General features: G+C 34.6%; 1 non-coding gene across 1 annotated transcript; it reads left to right on the forward strand.

Moving 5' to 3' along the window:
* The first annotated feature begins 9,290 nt into the window (after positions 1-9,290).
* Positions 9,291-9,397, forward strand: LOC139903740 (small nucleolar RNA R71). Its single transcript, XR_011778535.1, has one exon. It is a non-coding gene; the product is annotated as a small nucleolar RNA R71 (small nucleolar RNA).
* Positions 9,398-19,905: the final 10,508 nt, after the last annotated feature.

A 19,905-nucleotide genomic window follows, 5' to 3' on the forward strand; every position in this document is an offset into this window, starting at 1 on the left:
AACATTAAAGATTACATAATCTTCGTGGAGTATTTTACTAATGTAATCAATACTTCGTTATTCAGTTTTATTGATATTTCCTCAGTGAATCATGTTGGTGCTTATGGAACTCTTGCTAACTTCGTAAGGTAAAAATGATATTTTCTAGAAAGTTTCGAGTATATCGAAAATGAAAGTGTAAAATCAATTATGTAATTGAATAATACACTTGGTTTATTATGAAATGGAATACATTAAGTTGAAACAGAGATTGTAGTTAACAATGGTTAAGTTGTTAAGGAAGGATGTACATCATTGCATATTAGTAATATGAACTAACCGAGTAATATTTACCCTTTTTCAATTCATACATAATAGCTTAGTACGAAAAGATTTATGATGGTTTCAAAATTTATATATATAAGATATACATATAAACTCTTCAGAGGGAATGAGTTAATATTTCATAACTCGTTGATACAATATACGCGTTATTGATTCGTAATGATGTCCACAGTGCTTTCTTGAACTGGCGGAGCTTGTGATGTAGCAGATGCTGCTGGTGCTGACGATGCAGATGGTACTGACGGTGCTGATGATGCTGACGGTACTGTTGATGTTGTAATATAACAGGTCTAGCTTGTAAATCATACACCATTTCGATCAGGGTTTCTACTCTATCTGATTTATGGTTAAGGCTAGAATAGATAATCTCTAAACTTTAGAAATTACATAATTGCCGTAGAATGTTTCTCCGATGAAGTTATGAATCAATACTTCATCGTTTATTGTTGTTGGTACTCCTTAGTATCTATGGTGCGTATGATGTTGATATCCGAGGTATAGATTGTGATGTTGAGGTGTGTGATGGGGATGTTATTGTTGGTGGTGGTAATGATACTGTTAGTGTTGATGATGGTGGTACCGGTTATGCTGCTGGTGTTCGTAACCCTTGCACCATATTCTCCAAAGCCACTACCCGAGCATGAAGCTCGTTGACTTCTTCTACTACCCCCGGAGGATTGGCGGTTCGGACAAGCGGATGAATAAGATTTACAATATTGGATATTAAGTAGTCGTTGCGAGCTGTTCTGGAAATGAGAGTGAAAATGGTGTTACGAACGGGTTCGCCGGTAAGTGCTTCAGGTTCTTCGTTAAGAGGTGAATGTGGTGGATGGAAGGGATCGCCTTCTTCCTGCCTCCACTGATTAAGTAGATTACGAACCCATCCCCAATTCATCCTGAATAGATGATGGCTAATTGGTTGATTCATTCCGGTTACGCTGCTTTCGGAGCTCGAGTGGAAATCCATATCGGAATAGCTATCGGAATCTGAGGAATTCAAACTAGATGCGGAATTCATCTTACACGGTTTGGATAAAGGATTTTTGATATGAAATGATTTTTGGATATCGGATGATATTCTAATTACATAGAATACCTATATATAATACAAGGGATCCGTAAATTACTGAGGAACTTTCAAAAGCTGTCAAATAAAGTTTATAGTAACATATACGCTAAGATATGAATTAGCAGATACGCTATGATACGAATTTTGTCTATACACTATTCATGCAATCAATGCAGTAAGACGTGTCTAGACTAGGAATGATAAGCAAGTAATTTCCGACAAGAAATGATAAGCAAAACTTTTGACATGCAGACACAGTCGAAGTCCAGACTTACGAATGTATCCTAACAACTATCAGTTAGACACACTAATGCAAGACCTGGTTCACTATGACCAACGCTCTGATACCAACTGTGACGACCGCTCCAAATCTATATGGACGAACAAGTCATTCATCGATTTCATTGCGAGGTATTTGACCTCTATATGATACGTTTTGTAAACATTGCATTCTTTTGAAATAGCACACCATAAATGAATATTTAAATCAAAGATTTTCATCATCTGATGATTTCTACATATAGACAATCACAGTAATATAATAGTTTACAATGATACTTCCGTTGACAATGCAGTCAAAATAAGATACATGGTGATGATTTGATGAATGCAACGTTTCCTTGAAAAATATGTCATGTAAGACTCCATGCACATAGCTTGTCTAACATATAAGCAAACAGCGGAAGACTTCTAGGAACCTGAGAATAAACATGCTAACAAGTGTCAACACAAAGGTTGGTGAGTTCATAGTTTTAGTGTTTCGCATAATCTGTATATAAAAGTGGATCACAAGATTTCAGTTGTTTCATCCAGAAACGTTTATCAAAAGTTTGTCAATAGATTCTACGTAACAGAGCACCCTGGTAACTAAGCTTTAACGTTATAATGATAAATACCCCATTCGTTTTAATACACGCAAACCAACGTGTTCTAAACTCAAATAACACACGTCCGTTAAAAGGCTAGTGCTCTAGCTCGGACGGGGATGTCAAGCCCTATGGATCCATATACTGTTATTCGCACCCACCAGTCCATATCCTATGTACTGGTAGTTACTAGTTACCAAAGCTAAGGGATTTTCGGTTCAAACTCAGTGTAGAATTTAGTATGTACTTGTATCCATTGCGTTTAAAATAAATTGCATGTATTCTCAGCCCAAAAATATATTGCAAAAGCAATTAAAAAGGGAGCAATAAAACTCACCTTAGCAGCACATAAAGTTGTTCATCGTAATGTGACCGAAACTCGAAATATTAAATAATCGTAGATCTCAACCTAGAGAACATATGTTGGTCAATAAATGTCTATCAAGCTAGGTCAAGTCATAGTGTATCACAATCCTAATGCTCGAGACCGACATACAAAAGTTATCCGTAGTCGTTTCAAAAAGTAAATTTTGACAATAGTTCAACAAAACGAGATGTAACTTATATAAGAATTCATTTACTCGGTTGTTAATATTTAAAAATCCACTTTATCAATCTCGTAAACAAGTTGTTTAAATCTTAATTGCAGATTTAAAAGCAATTTCAATTAACGTCAATCATAATTCAGTTGATCATATCTTTTAATCCGTTCATCGAAACTATTCGATATCTAAATGAAAAGTCATTGATTTTTCGCCAGCTTTTCAAAAACATGTATATCATATACCTTTTACCAGTAATATATGTATTTAATTCGTGATTCATTATAAACTGTTTAGCGACGAATTTTAGCATACAAGCATGTATAAATATATATACTCGAGCACTAGACATGGATACACAATTAATATATAAAAGATAAAATATGAGTGCTTACGTATCATTATTGAGATTCAATATTGTAGGAAAGTACGTAGACGTAACGGAGATAATAAACACTAGGTTTGATTCACAAATATACCCCTGAACATTACCCATAACCTCCTTGGCAATAACCCATAATTTCCTTAGCTCTATCCCGCTTGAAAACCATTTTGAAAGTGACACGCTTATAACCTCGTCGTAGTATTTTATGTTTAATACTAATTAATAATATTAATAATAATATTAATCTTAATAATAATAATAATAATAATAATAATAATAATAATAATAATAATAATAATAATAATAATAATAATAATAATAATAATATAAATTTAAATATAAATATGGAAAGCAGAGAGATAAATATGAATTTAATTCGATCACTGGCTTCGCGTTTTATACTATCTGACTTGTCCCAGCCCACCATGCGATCGCATGGTTTTTGGGCATCAAGCCCATGCGATCGCATGGTCCTCTGATCCAGCTCACGTTGTTTTAACTTTTTGTTTGTCGACATAATTTAATAATAATATATATAATATATATAATTTAAATTAATTAATTATACATTATATTTTATTCCCGTGCGTAGTGGACTTGTAACTTTTGCTCCAATAAGTCGTACATCGTCACTCGACTTATGTCCCAGTTCCGGTTTTTCGAATGTCCTTTCGTACATTTAGAAAACTTGCATTTTACGTTTCGTGTCACGTACATTTGTCAAAATATAGCCTTAAATTATCCATAAACTATATCGCTCAAAGTGTATCTTAAACTTTCGAGTGCTTTGGTCATTTACTTCTATAAATTATCGCCTCGTTATATATACATATACATATATATATATAATAGTATCTTTTTTACTCAAAACATTTTATAATTAAATTAATCTCAAATTTATTATATCATATCACGTTTTTATTTTAAAACTTAACTAAGTAGTTCATTTATGTACTAGCATTTATTACTTCTTTATGTACTATATGACATATCTAAATTTCAATCGAATCCATAAGAGAGCGTAACAATCGTTTCCTTAATTAATTTGAAATCAAATATATATGTAACATATATATAAACACGTTTTAAAATACATTTTGCAAGTTATTCATATATCTAATTCTAACAGTTAATATTCCTTATTATTGTATGTGTCTAAATTACGTTATTTAAACAAACACTTTACCATTAATTTCGAATACCGTTAAACATGAATGATTTCCCAAATCAACGTGGACCTCACAACAGAGACCCTTAATAATATCATAATCCTTAAGGGACTCAATAAATATCTTTTCATTCAATCGTTTGGCATAATCTTTTAACTTCGTAGTTAAATATATAAATCAGATAATCAAACCAATAAGTTTAATGCACAGTATCATATACTCCACACTTTGTTACGTTTTCAAATTATAGTAGGTATCTATTTACATATAATTGTTCGCGAATCGTTGAGAACAATCGAAGGGTAATTGAATAGTTCAAGAATTTTGAGATTCAACTTTACAGACTTTGCATATCGTGTCAGAAACGTTAAAGATTAAGTTTAAATTTGGTCAGAAATTTCCGGGTCATCACACTCTGGCTTCCACAAGGTCTGTATTACATTCTTTTAGTGCCCAATATGCCTTATGTTTAACCTCGACAGGTAGATGACACGCCTTACCATATATTAATCGGAAAGGAGTGGTACCAATGGGCGTTTTGAATGCGGTTCTAAATGCCCACAATGCGTCATCTAGCTTTCGATGCCAGATTTTTGGATTATTCTTCACTGTTCTTTCTAAAATTCGTTTAAGACCTCGATTTGTGTTTTCAACTTGGCCACTCATTTGAGGGTGGTAAGAAGTTGAGAAACGATGATTAACTCCGTACTTTTTAAGTACTTTATTGAGTAATTGATTTGTAAAATGAGTTCCACGATCACTGATTAATGCTTTTGGAATCCCGAAACGTGAGAAAAGGTTTTTAAGAAAGGTGTCAACAACTCGAGCATCGTTAGTGGGTAGAGCTTTTGCTTCAGCCCATTTAGAAACGTAATCGACTAATACGAGAATGTATTTGCATTTGTTAGAGGCGGGGAATGGACCCATGAAGTCAATACCCCAAATGTCAAATACTTCGCATACTAAGACGCTCTGTTGTGGCATTTCGTCTCTCTTGGAGATATTTCCAGATCTTTGACAAGCGTCACAGGATTTTACCATGTTGTAAGAATCTTTGAAAATAGTAGGCCAGTAAAAACCTGAGTCAAAGACCTTCTTAGCTGTATAGCTTGGTCCGAAATGTCCACCAGGCAGTCCTTGATGACAGTGCTCTAGAATTTGTTGAGCTTCTTTACCATATACACATCGACGAATAACTTGATCTGATCCTATACGAAAGAGATTAGGGCTTTCCCAGAAGTAAAACTTCAGATCAGCGAAAAATTTCTTCTTTTGCTGATAAGTTTGATTTTTAACAAGAATTCCTGCGGCTAGATAATTGGCAAAGTCCGCAAACCATGGAATTTCTTCTTCCGTTTCAATTTTCATAAGGAACTCGTCTGTAAAAGTATCGTGAATAACAGATTCGTCGAGTGTTTCTAAGTTAGGATTTTAAAGACGGGACAAGTGATCCGCAGCGAGATTTTCAGCACCCTTTTTATCCTTGATTTCAATGTCGAATTCTTGTAGGAAAAGAATCCAACGAATTAGTGTAGGTTTAGCATATTGCTTTTTGAATAAGTACTTTAGGGCTGAATGATCGGTATAAACAATTGTTTTAGATAACACAAGGTAAGATCTAAACTTATCGAAAGCGAAAACTACTGCAAGAAGCTCCTTCTCAGTAGTTGTGTAATTCAACTGAGCTCTTGTAAGTGTTTTAATTGCATAGTAGATTGGTTGAAATTTGTTATCTTGACGTTGACCTAAAACAGCTCCCAGCGTGAAATCACTAGCATCACACATTAGCTCGAAAGGTTTGGACTAGTCGGGTGATACCATAATGGGTGTATTCATAAGTTTCTTTTTCAGAATGGAGAAAGCATTTAGATATTCGTTGTTGAAATCGAATGTACAGTCTTTCTCAAGAAGTTTAGTCATGGGTCGAGTGATTTTGGAAAAGTCCTTTATGAATCGTCGATAGAATCCCGCATGACCAAGGAAACTACGAATTCCCTTAACATTAGTTGGAGGAGGAAGTTTTGAAATAACATCGATATTAGCTTTGTTTACTTCCATTCCAGCTCGAGAAATCTTGTGTCCTAAAACAATGCCTTCCTTCACCATGAAGTGGCATTTCTCCCAGTTTAAAACAAGATTTGATTCTTCACAACGAATTAGAATTCGTTCAAGGTTTGAGAGACATGAGTTGAAGGAGTCTCCAAAAATAGAGAAATCATCCATAAAGACTTCTATACTTTCTTCAATCATGTCATGAAAAATTACCATCATACACCTTTGGAAGGTGCCTGGTGCGTTGCATAATCCGAATGGCATTCGTCGGTAGACAAAAGTACCAAATGGACAAGTAAATGTGGTCTTGTCTTGGTCTTTTGGATCAATTGGAATTTGAAAATAACCGGAGAATCCATCAAGGAAACAGTAGTAATCTTTTACCGCCAAACGTTCTAGCATTTGGTCGATAAATGGTAGCGGGAAATGATCTTTCCTTGTAGCACCGTTTAGACGACGATAGTCTATACAGACTCTCCACCCAGTGACTGTTCTTGTAGGAACGAGTTCGTTCTTATCATTTAAAATAACAGTTGTACCCCCTTTCTTGGGTACTACTTGTACAGGACTTACCCACGGGCTATCGGATATAGGGTAAATTAACCCGGCATCAAGTAATTTGATAACCTCCTTTTTGACAACTTCTTTCATGTTAGGGTTTAACCTCCGTTGCCTTTGTACCACGGGTTTAAAATCTTCTTCCATTAGAATTTTGTGAGTACAATAAGCAGGGTTAATACCTGGAATATCAGTTGTTTTCCAAGCAATTGCCTTTTTGTGGGTTTTTAAAATAGACATTAACCTACCCTTTTCGTCATCGGAAAGTTTTGATGAAATTATTAAGGGTAATTGTGACGTTCCTTGGAGATAAGCATACTCCAAATGTTCCAGGAGTTCTTTAAGTTCCAAGGTGGGTGGTTCTTCCAAGGAAGATTTTATCCGGAACCTATTACCATCGGTAATTTCTTCAAAAGGTTCATCTTCCCCGGGAATTTCTTCTTCTACGTATTCTTCATCAGTGACTACCTTCAACAGCTTGTCTAACTCTATATCGACATCAAAATCTTCACCTTCACCCATCGGGGTGAAATCTGAGGTGTCGACATTTAATAGTTCTTATATTTCTTCCTCAATACAACAATCAACAATGTCTATTTGGAAACATTCGTCATCAGGAGACATAGGGTATTTCATAGCCTTATCTATGTTCAATATAATTCTATCCTCCCCCACACCTAAGCTGAGATTTTTCTCTTTTACGAGCACAATTGCGTCTGCAGTATTTAGAAAGGGACGCCCTAGAATTAGGGGAACCTTACTATCTTCTTCCATTTCAAGAACAACGAAATCAGCAGGAAAGATTAAGTGATTTACTTTAACCGATAGGTTTTCAGCAATGCCAATAGGATAATTGTAAGTTCTATCAGCTAATCGTATACACATCCTGGTTGGTTTTAAATCACCTAAGTTCAATTTTAAGTACAAGGAGTGAGACATAAGGTTAATGCTTGCTCCTAAATCAGCTAATGCATCGTACATTACTGAATCTCCTATCAGACAAGGAATGATGAAACTTCCAGGATATCCAAGTTTTGGTGGCAAATTTTGCTTTTGTAAAATTGCCGAACATTCCTCATTAAGGAATGTGTTTGAAACTTCTGCATATTTTCCCTTGTCTGCTATAAGATCTTTGATAAACCTTCCATAATTCGGCATACCCGCAAGAACATCTACAAGCGGTACATTTATACAAATTTGCTTAATCATATCAGCAAACTTGTTGATTGTGCTTGTAATTTATCTTTCTTCAAACATTGCGGATATGGAATTGGAGGTTTGTATACCTTCAATGGTGGTTGATTTTGAGTTTTTGGTGCACTTGTGGTTGACATCGTATTTTCTTCCACCACATGTTCTTTGTCTTTTGAAACAGGAATAGGAGCATGAGGGTTTGGAATATCGGGGTTAATGGTTAACCCACTTTTCGTAGTTATTGAATTAACTTGCGAAAAATTACTTGAATTTTGAGTTTCCTTACCCTTAGGGTTTGGTTGCGTGTTGGATGGTAAAGTTCTCGATTGCCTTTCAACAAGCAATTGGGATATTCTTCCCATATCTCTTTCAAGGTTTTGAATTGACGCTTGATGATTCCTTTGTACTTGCTCGTTTCCCGTTTGGACTTGATGTAATTGTCTCTTCACTTGCTCATTCGTTTCTGATTGACTTTTGACAAAATTCATCATAACTTCTTCAAAGTTAGATTTCTTCTCTACTGGCTGCGTGTTATGATTTTGTTGTTGATACGGTAATTGAGGTAACGGTTGTTGTTGGAAATTTTGTTGAGGTGGAAATGGAGGTTGGTTTCTATTGAAAAAGCCAGGTGGTCCATTTCTTTGAAAAGCAAAATTCTTCGGGTTTTGATATCCTGGGTTTGCAGGTTGATAATTAGAATTCCCTCCTTGAAAATTGCCTTGTCTTTGATTGGCCATAAAATTAACTTGTGCTACTGAGTTCATTGGCCGATCATTGATATCACAATATTTCGTGAAATGTGGCTGTCCACAGATTTCACATCCTACTTGCAATGCTAAAACTGTTGAATTTAGTTTCTCTATTTCTCTTCCAAACTTTTTGAATTGATTCGACAGTGAAGCTATGGTTATGTTGTTGTTTTCATTTTCTTCAAGGCTTTCCACCGTCCTTCTAGGTAGTTGATCTCTAGACAGTGTCCATTCAAAAGTATGAACTGACATGTCTTCTAACATGTCATACGCTTGATTTGGTGATTTGTACATAAATACTCCTCCAGCGGAGGAATCTAATATACCAGGAGTATGTTCATCAATGCCACGATAAAAAGTTTGTACTATTTGCCCTTTTTGCAATCCGTGTTGCGGACAATTTCATAACATTCTTTTTAATCTTTACCATGCATCATAAAGAGTTTCATCCGCCTTTTGTTTAAAAGTGGTGATTTCAGTTCTAAGTCTTTCGGCTTTTGCTGGTGGGAAAAATCGTGTAATGAATTTTTCTCTTAATTCATTGAAAGTTGTGATAGAATCAGGTTTTGATGCTTTCAACCATGCTTTTGTAGTGACCCGAATTTTTCCATGTTTATATATATTAATTGAGATTGATATTCACATGATTAAATGTTTCCAACATGTTAAGCAATCAAACTTGTTAAGACTTGATTAATTGAAATATGTTTCATATAGACAATTGACCACCCAAGTTGACCGGTGATTCACGAATGTTAAAACTTGTAAAAACTATATGATGACATATATATGGATATATATATAGTTAACATGATACTATGATAAGTAAACATATCATTAAGTATATTAACAATGAACTACATATGTAAAAACAAGACTACTAACTTAATGATTTTTAAACGAGACATATATGTAACGATTATCGTTGTAAAGACATTTAATGTATATATATCATATTAAGAGATATTCATACATGATAATATCATGATAATATAATAATTTAAAATCTCATTTGATATTATAAACATTGGGTTAACAACATTTAACAAGATCGTTAACCTAAAGGTTTCAAAACAACACTTACATGTAACGACTAACGATGACTTAACGACTCAGTTAAAATGTATATACATGTAGTGTTTTAATATGTATTTATACACTTTTGAAAGACTTCAATACACTTATCAAAATACTTCTACTTAACAAAAATGCTTACAATTACATCCTCGTTCAGTTTCATCAACAATTCTACTCGTATGCACCCGTATTCGTACTCGTACAATACACAGCTTTTAGATGTATGTACTATTGGTATATACACTCCAATGATCAGCTCTTAGCAGCCCATGTGAGTCACCTAACACATGTGGGAACCATCATTTGGCAACTAGCATGAAATATCTCATAAAATTACAAAAATATGAGTAATCATTCATGACTTATTTACATGAAAACAAAATTACATATCCTTTATATCTAATCCATACACCAACGACCAAAAACACCTACAAACACTTTCTTTCTTCAATTTTCTTCATCTAATTTATCTCTCTCAAGTTCTATCTTCAAGTTCTAAGTGTTCTTCATATATTCTACAAGTTCTAGTTACATAAAATCAAGAATACTTTCAAGTTTGCTAGCTCACTTCCAATCTTGTAAGGTGATCATCCAACCTCAAGAAATCTTTGTTTCTTACAGTAGGTTATCATTCTAATACAAGGTAATAATCATATTCAAACTTTGGTTCAATTTCTATAACTATAACAATCTTATTTCAAGTGATGATCTTACTTGAACTTGTTTTCGTGTCATGATTCTGCTTCAAGAACTTCGAGCCATCCAAGGATCCGTTGAAGCTAGATCCATTTTTCTATTTTCCAGTAGGTTTATCCAAGGAACTTAAGGTAGTAATGATGTTCATAACATCATTCGATTCATACATATAAAGCTATCTTATTCGAAGGTTTAAACTTGTAATCACTAGAACATAGTTTAGTTAATTCTAAACTTGTTCGCAAACAAAAGTTAATCCTTCTAACTTGACTTTTAAAATCAACTAAACACATGTTCTATATCTATATGATATGCTAACTTAATGATTTAAAACCTGGAAACACGAAAAATACCGTAAAACCGGATTTAAGCCGTCGTAGTAACACCGCGGGCTGTTTTGGGTTAGTTAATTAAAAACTATGATAAACTTTGATTTAAAAGTTGTTATTCTGAGAAAATGATTTTTATTATGAACATGAAACTATATCCAAAAATTATGGTTAAACTCAAAGTGGAAGTATGTTTTCTAAAATGGTCATCTAGACGTCGTTCTTTCAACTGAAATGACTACCTTTACAAAAATGACTTGTAACTTATTTTTCTGACTATAAACCTATACTTTTTCTGTTTAGATTCATAAAATAGAGTTCAATATGAAACCATAGCAATTTGATTCACTCAAAACGGATTTAAAATGAAGAAGTTATGGGTAAAACAAGATTGGATAATTTTTCTCATTTTAGCTACGTGAAAATTGGTAACAAATCTATTCCAACCATAACTTAATCAACTTGTATTGTATATTATGTAATCTTGAGATACCATAGACACGTATACAATGTTTCGACCTATCATGTCGACACATCTATATATATTTCGGAACAACCATAGACACTCTATATGTGAATGTTGGAGTTAGCTATACAGGGTTGAGGTTGATTCCAAAATATATATAGTTTGAGTTGTGATCAATACTGAGATACGTGTAGTGACCCGAACTTTTCCATGTTTATATATATTAATTGAGATTGATATTTACATGATTAAATGTTTCCAACATGTTAAGCAATCAAACTTGTTAAGACTTGATTAATTGAAATATGTTTCATATAGACAATTGACCACCCAAGTTGACCGGTGATTCACGAACGTTAAAACTTGTAAAAACTATATGATGACATATATATGGATATATATATAGTTAACATGATACTATGATAAGTAAACATATCATTAAGTATATTAACAATGAACTACATATGTAAAAACAAGACTACTAACTTAATGATTTTTAAACGAGACATATATGTAACGATTATCGTTGTAAAGACATTTAATGTATATATATCATATTAAGAGATATTCATACATGATAATATCATGATAATATAATAATTTAAAATCTCATTTGATATTATAAACATTGGGTTAACAACATTTAACAAGATCGTTAACCTAAAGGTTTCAAAACAACACTTACATGTAACGACTAACGATGACTTAACGACTCAGTTAAAATGTATATACATGTAGTGTTTTAATATGTATTTATACACTTTTGAAAGACTTCAATACACTTATCAAAATACTTCTACTTAACAAAAATTCTTACAATTACATCCTCGTTCAGTTTCATCAACAATTCTACTCGTATGCACCCGTATTCGTACTCGTACAATACACAACTTTTAGATGTATGTACTATTGGTATATACACTCCAATGATCAGCTCTTAGCAGCCCATGTGAGTCACCTAACACATGTGGGAACCATCATTTGGCAACTAGCATGAAATATCTCATAAAATTACAAAAATATGAGTAATCATTCATGACTTATTTACATGAAAACAAAATTACATATCCTTTATATCTAATCCATACACCAACGACCAAAAACACCTACAAACACTTTCATTCTTCAATTTTCTTCATCTAATTGATCTCTCTCAAGTTCTATCTTCAAGTTCTAAGTGTTCTTCATAAATTCCAAAAGTTCTAGTTTCATAAAATCAAGAATACTTTCAAGTTTGCTAGCTCACTTCCAATCTTGTAAGGTGATCATCCAACCTCAAGAAATCTTTGTTTCTTACAGTAGGTTATCATTCTAATACAAGGTAATAATCATATTCAAACTTTGGTTCAATTTCTATAACTATAACAATCTTATTTCAAGTGATGATCTTACTTGAACTTGTTTTCGTGTCATGATTCTGCTTCAAGAACTTCGAGCCATCCAAGGATCCATTGAAGCTAGATCCATTTTTCTCTTTTCCAGTAGGTTTATCCAAGGAACTTAAGGTAGTAATGATGTTCATAACATCATTCGATTCATACATATAAAGCTATCTTATTCGAAGGTTTAAACTTGTAATCACTAGAACATAGTTTAGTTAATTCTAAACTTGTTCGCAAACAAAAGTTAATCCTTCTAACTTGACTTTTAAAATCAACTAAACACATGTTCTATATCTATATGATATGCTAACTTAATGATTTAAAACCTGGAAACACGAAAAACACCGTAAAACCGGATTTACGCCGTCGTAGTAACACCGCGGGCTGTTTTGGGTTAGTTAATTAAAAACTATGATAAACTTTGATTTAAAAGTTGTTATTCTGAGAAAATGATTTTTATTATGAACATGAAACTATATCCAAAAATTATGGTTAAACTCAAAGTGGAAGTATGTTTTCTAAAATGGTCATCTAGACGTCGTTCTTTCGACTGAAATGACTACCTTTACAAAAACGACTTGTAACTTATTTTTCCGACTATAAACCTGTACTTTTTCTGTTTAGATTCATAAAATAGAGTTCAATATGAAACCATAGCAATTTGATTCACTCAAAACGGATTTAAAATGAAGAAGTTATGGGTAAAACAAGATTGGATAATTTTTCTCATTTTAGCTACGTGAAAATTGGTAACAAATCTATTCCAACCATAACTTAATCAACTTGTATTGTATATTATGTAATCTTGAGATACCATAGACACGTATACAATGTTTCGACCTATCATGTCGACACATCTATATATATTTCGGAACAACCATAGACACTCTATATGTGAATGTTGGAGTTAGCTATACAGGGTTGAGGTTGATTCCAAAATATATATAGTTTGAGTTGTGATCAATACTGAGATACGTATACACTGGGTCGTGGATTGATTCAAGATAATATCTATCGATTTATTTCTGTACATCTAACTGTGGACAACTAGTTGTAGGTTACTAACGAGGACAACTGACTTAATAAACTTAAAACATCAAAATATATTAAAAGTGTTGTAAATATATTTTTGAACATACTTTGATATATATGTATATATTGTTATAGGTTCGTGAATCAACCAGTGGCCAAGTCTTACTTCCCGACGAAGTAAAAATCTGTGAAAGTGAGTTATAGTCCCACTTTTAAAATCTAATATTTTTGGGATGAGAATACATGCAGGTTTTATAAATGATTTACAAAATAGACACAAGTACGTGAAACTACATTCTATGGTTGAATTATCGAAATCGAATATGCCCCTTTTTATTAAGTATGGTAATCTAAGAATTAGGGAACAGACACCCTAATTGACGCGAATCCTAAAGATAGATCTATTGGGCCTAACAAACCCCATCCAAAGTACCGGATGCTTTAGTACTTCGAAATTTATATCATATCCGAAGGGTGTCCCGGAATGATGGGGATATTCTTATATATGCATCTTGTTATTATCGGTTACCAGGTGTTCACCATATGAATGATTTTTATCTCTATGTATGGGATGTGTATTGAAATATGAAATCGTGTGGTCTATTGTTACGATTTGATATATATAGGTTAAACCTATAACTCACCAACATTTTTGTTGACGTTTAAAGCATGTTTATTCTCAGGTGAATATTAAGAGCTTCCGCTGTTGCATACTAAAATAAGGACAAGATTTGGAGTCCATGTTTGTATGATATTGTGTAAAAACTGCATTCAAGAAACTGAATTCGATGTAACATATTTGTATTGTAAACCATTATGTAATGGTCGTGTGTAAACAGGATATTTTAGATTATCATTATTTGATAATCTACGTAAAGCTTTTTAAACCTTTATTTATGAAATAAAGGTTATGGTTTGTTTTAAAAATGAATGCAGTCTTTGAAAAACGTCTCATATAGAGGTCAAAACCTCGCAACGAAATCAATTAATATGGAACGTTTTTAATCAATAAGAACGGGACATTTCAGTTGGTATCAGAGCGTTGGTCTTAGAGAACCAGAAAATTTGCATTAGTGTGTCTTATCGAGTTTGTTAGGATGCATTAGTGAGTCTGGACTTCGACCGTGTTTTCTTTAAAAATGATTGCTCAACATTTTTGTTGGAAACTATATATTTTTAACATATGAATATTATGTGATATATTAATCTCTTAACGTGTTTGATATTATGTGATAGATGTCTACCTCTAGAACAAGTCCCATTGACTCACTTAATAATAATGAAGAGTCAAATGTAAATTGGAATGATTTGTGGACTGATTCACAAGTTCCCGAAGAGGAACCGGAAGAAGAGTCGGAACCGGAAGAAGAATCGGAACCGGAAGAAGAATCGGAACCGGATGAAGAAATAGAACCGGTGGGGGAAATAATAAAACGGTTAAGTAAAAGAAAATCCTCAACCAACCGACCAAAGTTAATTATGGTCAATGGTGTTTCCGCCAAGGAAGCAAAATATTGGGAGGATTACCAATTCTCTGATGAATCGGATTCCGACGAGAATTCCGATGATGTTATAGAAATTACCCCAACTGAATTTAAAAAGGCAAAAGAAAATAATAAGGGAAAGGGCATAAAAATAGAGAAATCTAATTCCAACCCCGATGAACTTTATATGTATCGTCAACCCCCGAAGTCCTTAAGTTGTAACAATGACCCGGGAACCTCTAAACCACCAGGTTTTTCTAAACCAATGTGGACAACGACGGCTCGTATTAGGGGAACATCATATATCCCTAGAAACTTGGCAAAACGAACCAAAACCGAAGAAGAAGAAACTAGCGAGTCAGAATAAGATAGTTGTATTCGTGTGGTGTAATATATGTAATATAGTGTTCTTATGCTTTATGATATATGTAAAAATTGCTTGTATTAATAAGTATTTTTTTATGAATCTAACTCTTGTCTATTTTACAGTTTAAAAACACAAAATGGATAGACAACCCAATATTTTAAGAGACCTACCCGGAGACATGATTGATGAAATCTTGTCTAGAGTCGGCCAGAATTCTTCGGCACAACTATTTAAGGCGAGATCAGTTTGTAAGACATTCGAAGAACGTTCCAAGAATGTCTTGGTTTATAAGAGACTTTCGTTTGAAAGATGGGGGATATCACATTGGGAAACCCATAAGTTACGATGTGTTTACTTTGACGCATATATTGCGGGGAACCCAAATGCTATTTTACGCAACGGGTTAAGAAATTATTTTGACTCAATATATCCGAATATTGGACTTCGTGATTTAGAAAAAGCGGCTAACATGCAACATAAAGAAGCATGTTATGCTTACGGATTAGTAATGTTCGCTTCTCACCAAAGTGAGAACAAGAACATCGGGCTACAACTATTAAACAAAACGTTTCCACAAGTGACGGAGTCGGTAATTGGGGTAAGAAATGAGGTTTTTAGATTATTACGGGACTGTTGGACATTACGTAACCCTCGTCCCTTTGATGACGTTACAACACGCTGTCTTATCAACGGCCATAACGGTTATGTTGCACAAGACCAAGGATGGGAAGTAGTCCTAGTAAAACCAGAATGCATGACTTGTTTCTGGACGTATGAATTACGTGTCTTTATTGCCTTTGCCGAACGACTTGTGTACTAGCTAGAATTGTCTTCACAACTATCTTGTATCAAAGTTATTGTGTGCTATATTTCATGCTTTATGTAAAATAAGCGGTATTGTAAGTTTGTAAAATATTGAATAAAAGTTTGAACGCGAAATATTATTACAATCAGTTTTTCATATAGAATTGTAGTAGTTGAATTGTATATTAGCTACTAAGTATGAACTTAACGGGTAGGTACTACCCGAATTTAAACTTATAAAATGCTAATATGAAGAAAAAGCTTTTATAAATGAGTTCATATTATGCTACGAAATACTATTAACTACTCTTAATATTCTGTATGATTAACTTGTTCCATTTAACTATTTTGAAGGAAATGGCACCGACTACTCGACACACCGTGAATATGAATGAAGAGGAATTCCGTACTTTTCTAGCTTCAAACATAGCCGCAGTACAGGCTGCGCTACATACCAACAATAATCTTGGATCTAGCAGTACAGGAAATCGTGTAGGATGCACCTATAAAGAATTCACTGCCTGCAAACCTTTGGAATTTGATGGAACCGAAGGACCGATCGGATTAAAACGGTGGACCGAGAAGGTTGAATCGGTGTTTGCCATAAGTAAGTGTACTGAAGAGGACAAAGTGAAGTACGCTACGCATACCTTCACAGGTTCTGCGTTAACATGGTGGAATACCTATCTAGAGCAAGTGGGACAAGATGATGCGTACGCACTACCGTGGTCAGCATTCAAGCACTTGATGAACGAGAAGTACCGTCCCAGAACCGAGGTCAATAAGCTCAAGACAGAACTTAGAGGGTTACGAACCCAAGGATTTGATATTACCACGTACGAAAGACGATTCACAGAATTGTGCCTATTGTGTCCGGGAGCATTCGAAGATGAGGAAGAGAAGATCGACGCGTTTGTGAAAGGATTACCGGAAAGAATCCAAGAAGATATAAGTTCACACGAGCCCGCCTCCATACAACAGGCATGTAGAATGGCTCACAAACTAGTGAACCAGATTGAAGAAAGAATTAAAGAACAGACTGCTGAAGAGGCCAATGTGAAGCAAGTCAAAAGAAAGTGGGAGGAAAATGGTGATAAGAATCACCAATACAACAACAACAGCAATTACAACAATAATCGCAACAATTATCCCAACAATCACAACATCAATCGCAACTACAACAAACAGCCCAACAACAACAACAACAACAACAACAGCAATTACAACAATCATCCCAACAACAATAATAACCGCAACAACAACAACAATCAGAAGCAGCTATGCCAAAGGTGTGAAAAGAATCACTCGGGGTTCTGCACCAAATTTTGCAACAAGTGTAAAAGAAATGGTCATAGCGCGGCGAAGTGTGAGGTCTACGGACCAGGGGTTAATAGAACGAAAGGAACAAATGGTGTCGGAACGAGTAATGGCGGAGCAAGTAGTGTCGGAGCAAGTTATGCCAATGTAGTTTGTTATAAATGTGGAAAACCAGGCCACATTATTAGAAATTGCCCGAACCAGGAGAACACGAATGGACAAGGCCGTGGAAGAGTTTTCAATATTAATGCGGTAGAGGCACAGGAAGACCCGGAGCTTGTTACGGGTACGTTTCTTATTGACAATAAATCTGCTTACGTTTTATTTGATTCGGGTGCGGATAGAAGCTATATGAGTAGAGATTTTTGTGCTAAATTAAGTTGTCCATTGACGCCTTTGGATAGTAAATTTTTACTCGAATTAGCAAATGGTAAATTAATTTCAGCAGATAATATATGTCGGAATCGAGAAATTAAACTGGTTAGCGAAACATTTAAGATTGATTTGATACCAGTAGAGTTAGGGAGTTTTGATGTGATAATCGGTATGGACTGGTTGAAAGAAGTGAAAGCGGAGATCGTTTGTTACAAAAATGCAATTCGCATTATACGAGAAAAAGGAAAACCCTTAATGGTGTACGGAGAAAAGGGCAACACGAAGCTACATCTTATTAGTAATTTGAAGGCACAAAAACTAATAAGAAGAGGTTGCTATGCTGTTCTAGCACACGTCGAGAAAGTACAAACTGAAGAAAAGAGCATCAATGATGTTCCCATTGCAAAAGAATTTCCCGATGTATTTCCGAAAGAATTACCGGGATTACCCCCACATCGATCCGTTGAATTTCAAATAGATCTTGTACCAGGAGCTGCACCAATAGCTCGTGCTCCTTACAGACTCGCACCCAGCGAGATGAAAGAACTGCAAAGCCAATTACAAGAACTTTTAGAGCGTGGTTTCATTCGACCAAGCACATCACCGTGGGGAGCTCCTGTTTTGTTTGTCAAGAAGAAAGATGGTACATTCAGGTTGTGTATCGACTACCTAGAGTTGAACAAACTTACCATCAAGAACCGCTACCCACTACCGAGAATCGACGACTTATTTGATCAACTACAAGGCTCGTCTGTTTATTCAAAGATTGACTTACGTTCCGGGTATCATCAAATGCGGGTGAAAGAAGATGATATTCCAAAGACTGCTTTCAGAACACGTTACGGTCATTACGAGTTTATGGTCATGCCGTTTGGTTTAACTAATGCACCAGCTGTGTTCATGGACCTTATGAACCGAGTGTGTGGACCATACCTTGACAAGTTTGTCATTGTTTTCATTGATGACATACTTATTTACTCAAAGAATGACCAAGAACACGGTGAACATTTGAGAAAGGTGTTAGAAGTATTGAGGAAGGAAGAATTGTACGCTAAGTTTTCAAAGTGTGCATTTTGGTTGGAAGAAGTTCAATTCCTCGGTCACATAGTGAACAAAGAAGGTATTAAGGTGGATCCGGCAAAGATAGAAACTGTTGAAAAGTGGGAAACCCCGAAAACTCCGAAACACATACGCCAGTTTTTAGGACTAGCTGGTTACTACAGAAGGTTCATCCAAGACTTTTCCAGAATAGCAAAACCCTTGACTGCATTAACGCATAAAGGGAAGAAATTTGAATGGAATGATGAACAAGAGAAAGCGTTTCAGTTATTGAAGAAAAAGCTAACTACGGCACCTATATTGTCATTGCCTGAAGGGAATGATGATTTTGTGATTTATTGTGATGCATCAAAGCAAGGTCTCGGTTGTGTATTAATGCAACGAACGAAGGTGATTGCTTATGCGTCTAGACAATTGAAGATTCACGAACAAAATTATACGACGCATGATTTGGAATTAGGTGCGGTTGTTTTTGCATTAAAGACTTGGAGGCACTACTTATATGGGGTCAAAAGTATTATATATACCGACCACAAAAGTCTTCAACACATATTTAATCAGAAACAACTGAATATGAGGCAGCGTAGGTGGATTGAATTATTGAATGAT

This window comes from Rutidosis leptorrhynchoides, chromosome 3, assembly GCF_046630445.1.
Source record: "Rutidosis leptorrhynchoides isolate AG116_Rl617_1_P2 chromosome 3, CSIRO_AGI_Rlap_v1, whole genome shotgun sequence".
Taxonomy (NCBI): Eukaryota; Viridiplantae; Streptophyta; class Magnoliopsida; order Asterales; family Asteraceae; genus Rutidosis; species Rutidosis leptorrhynchoides.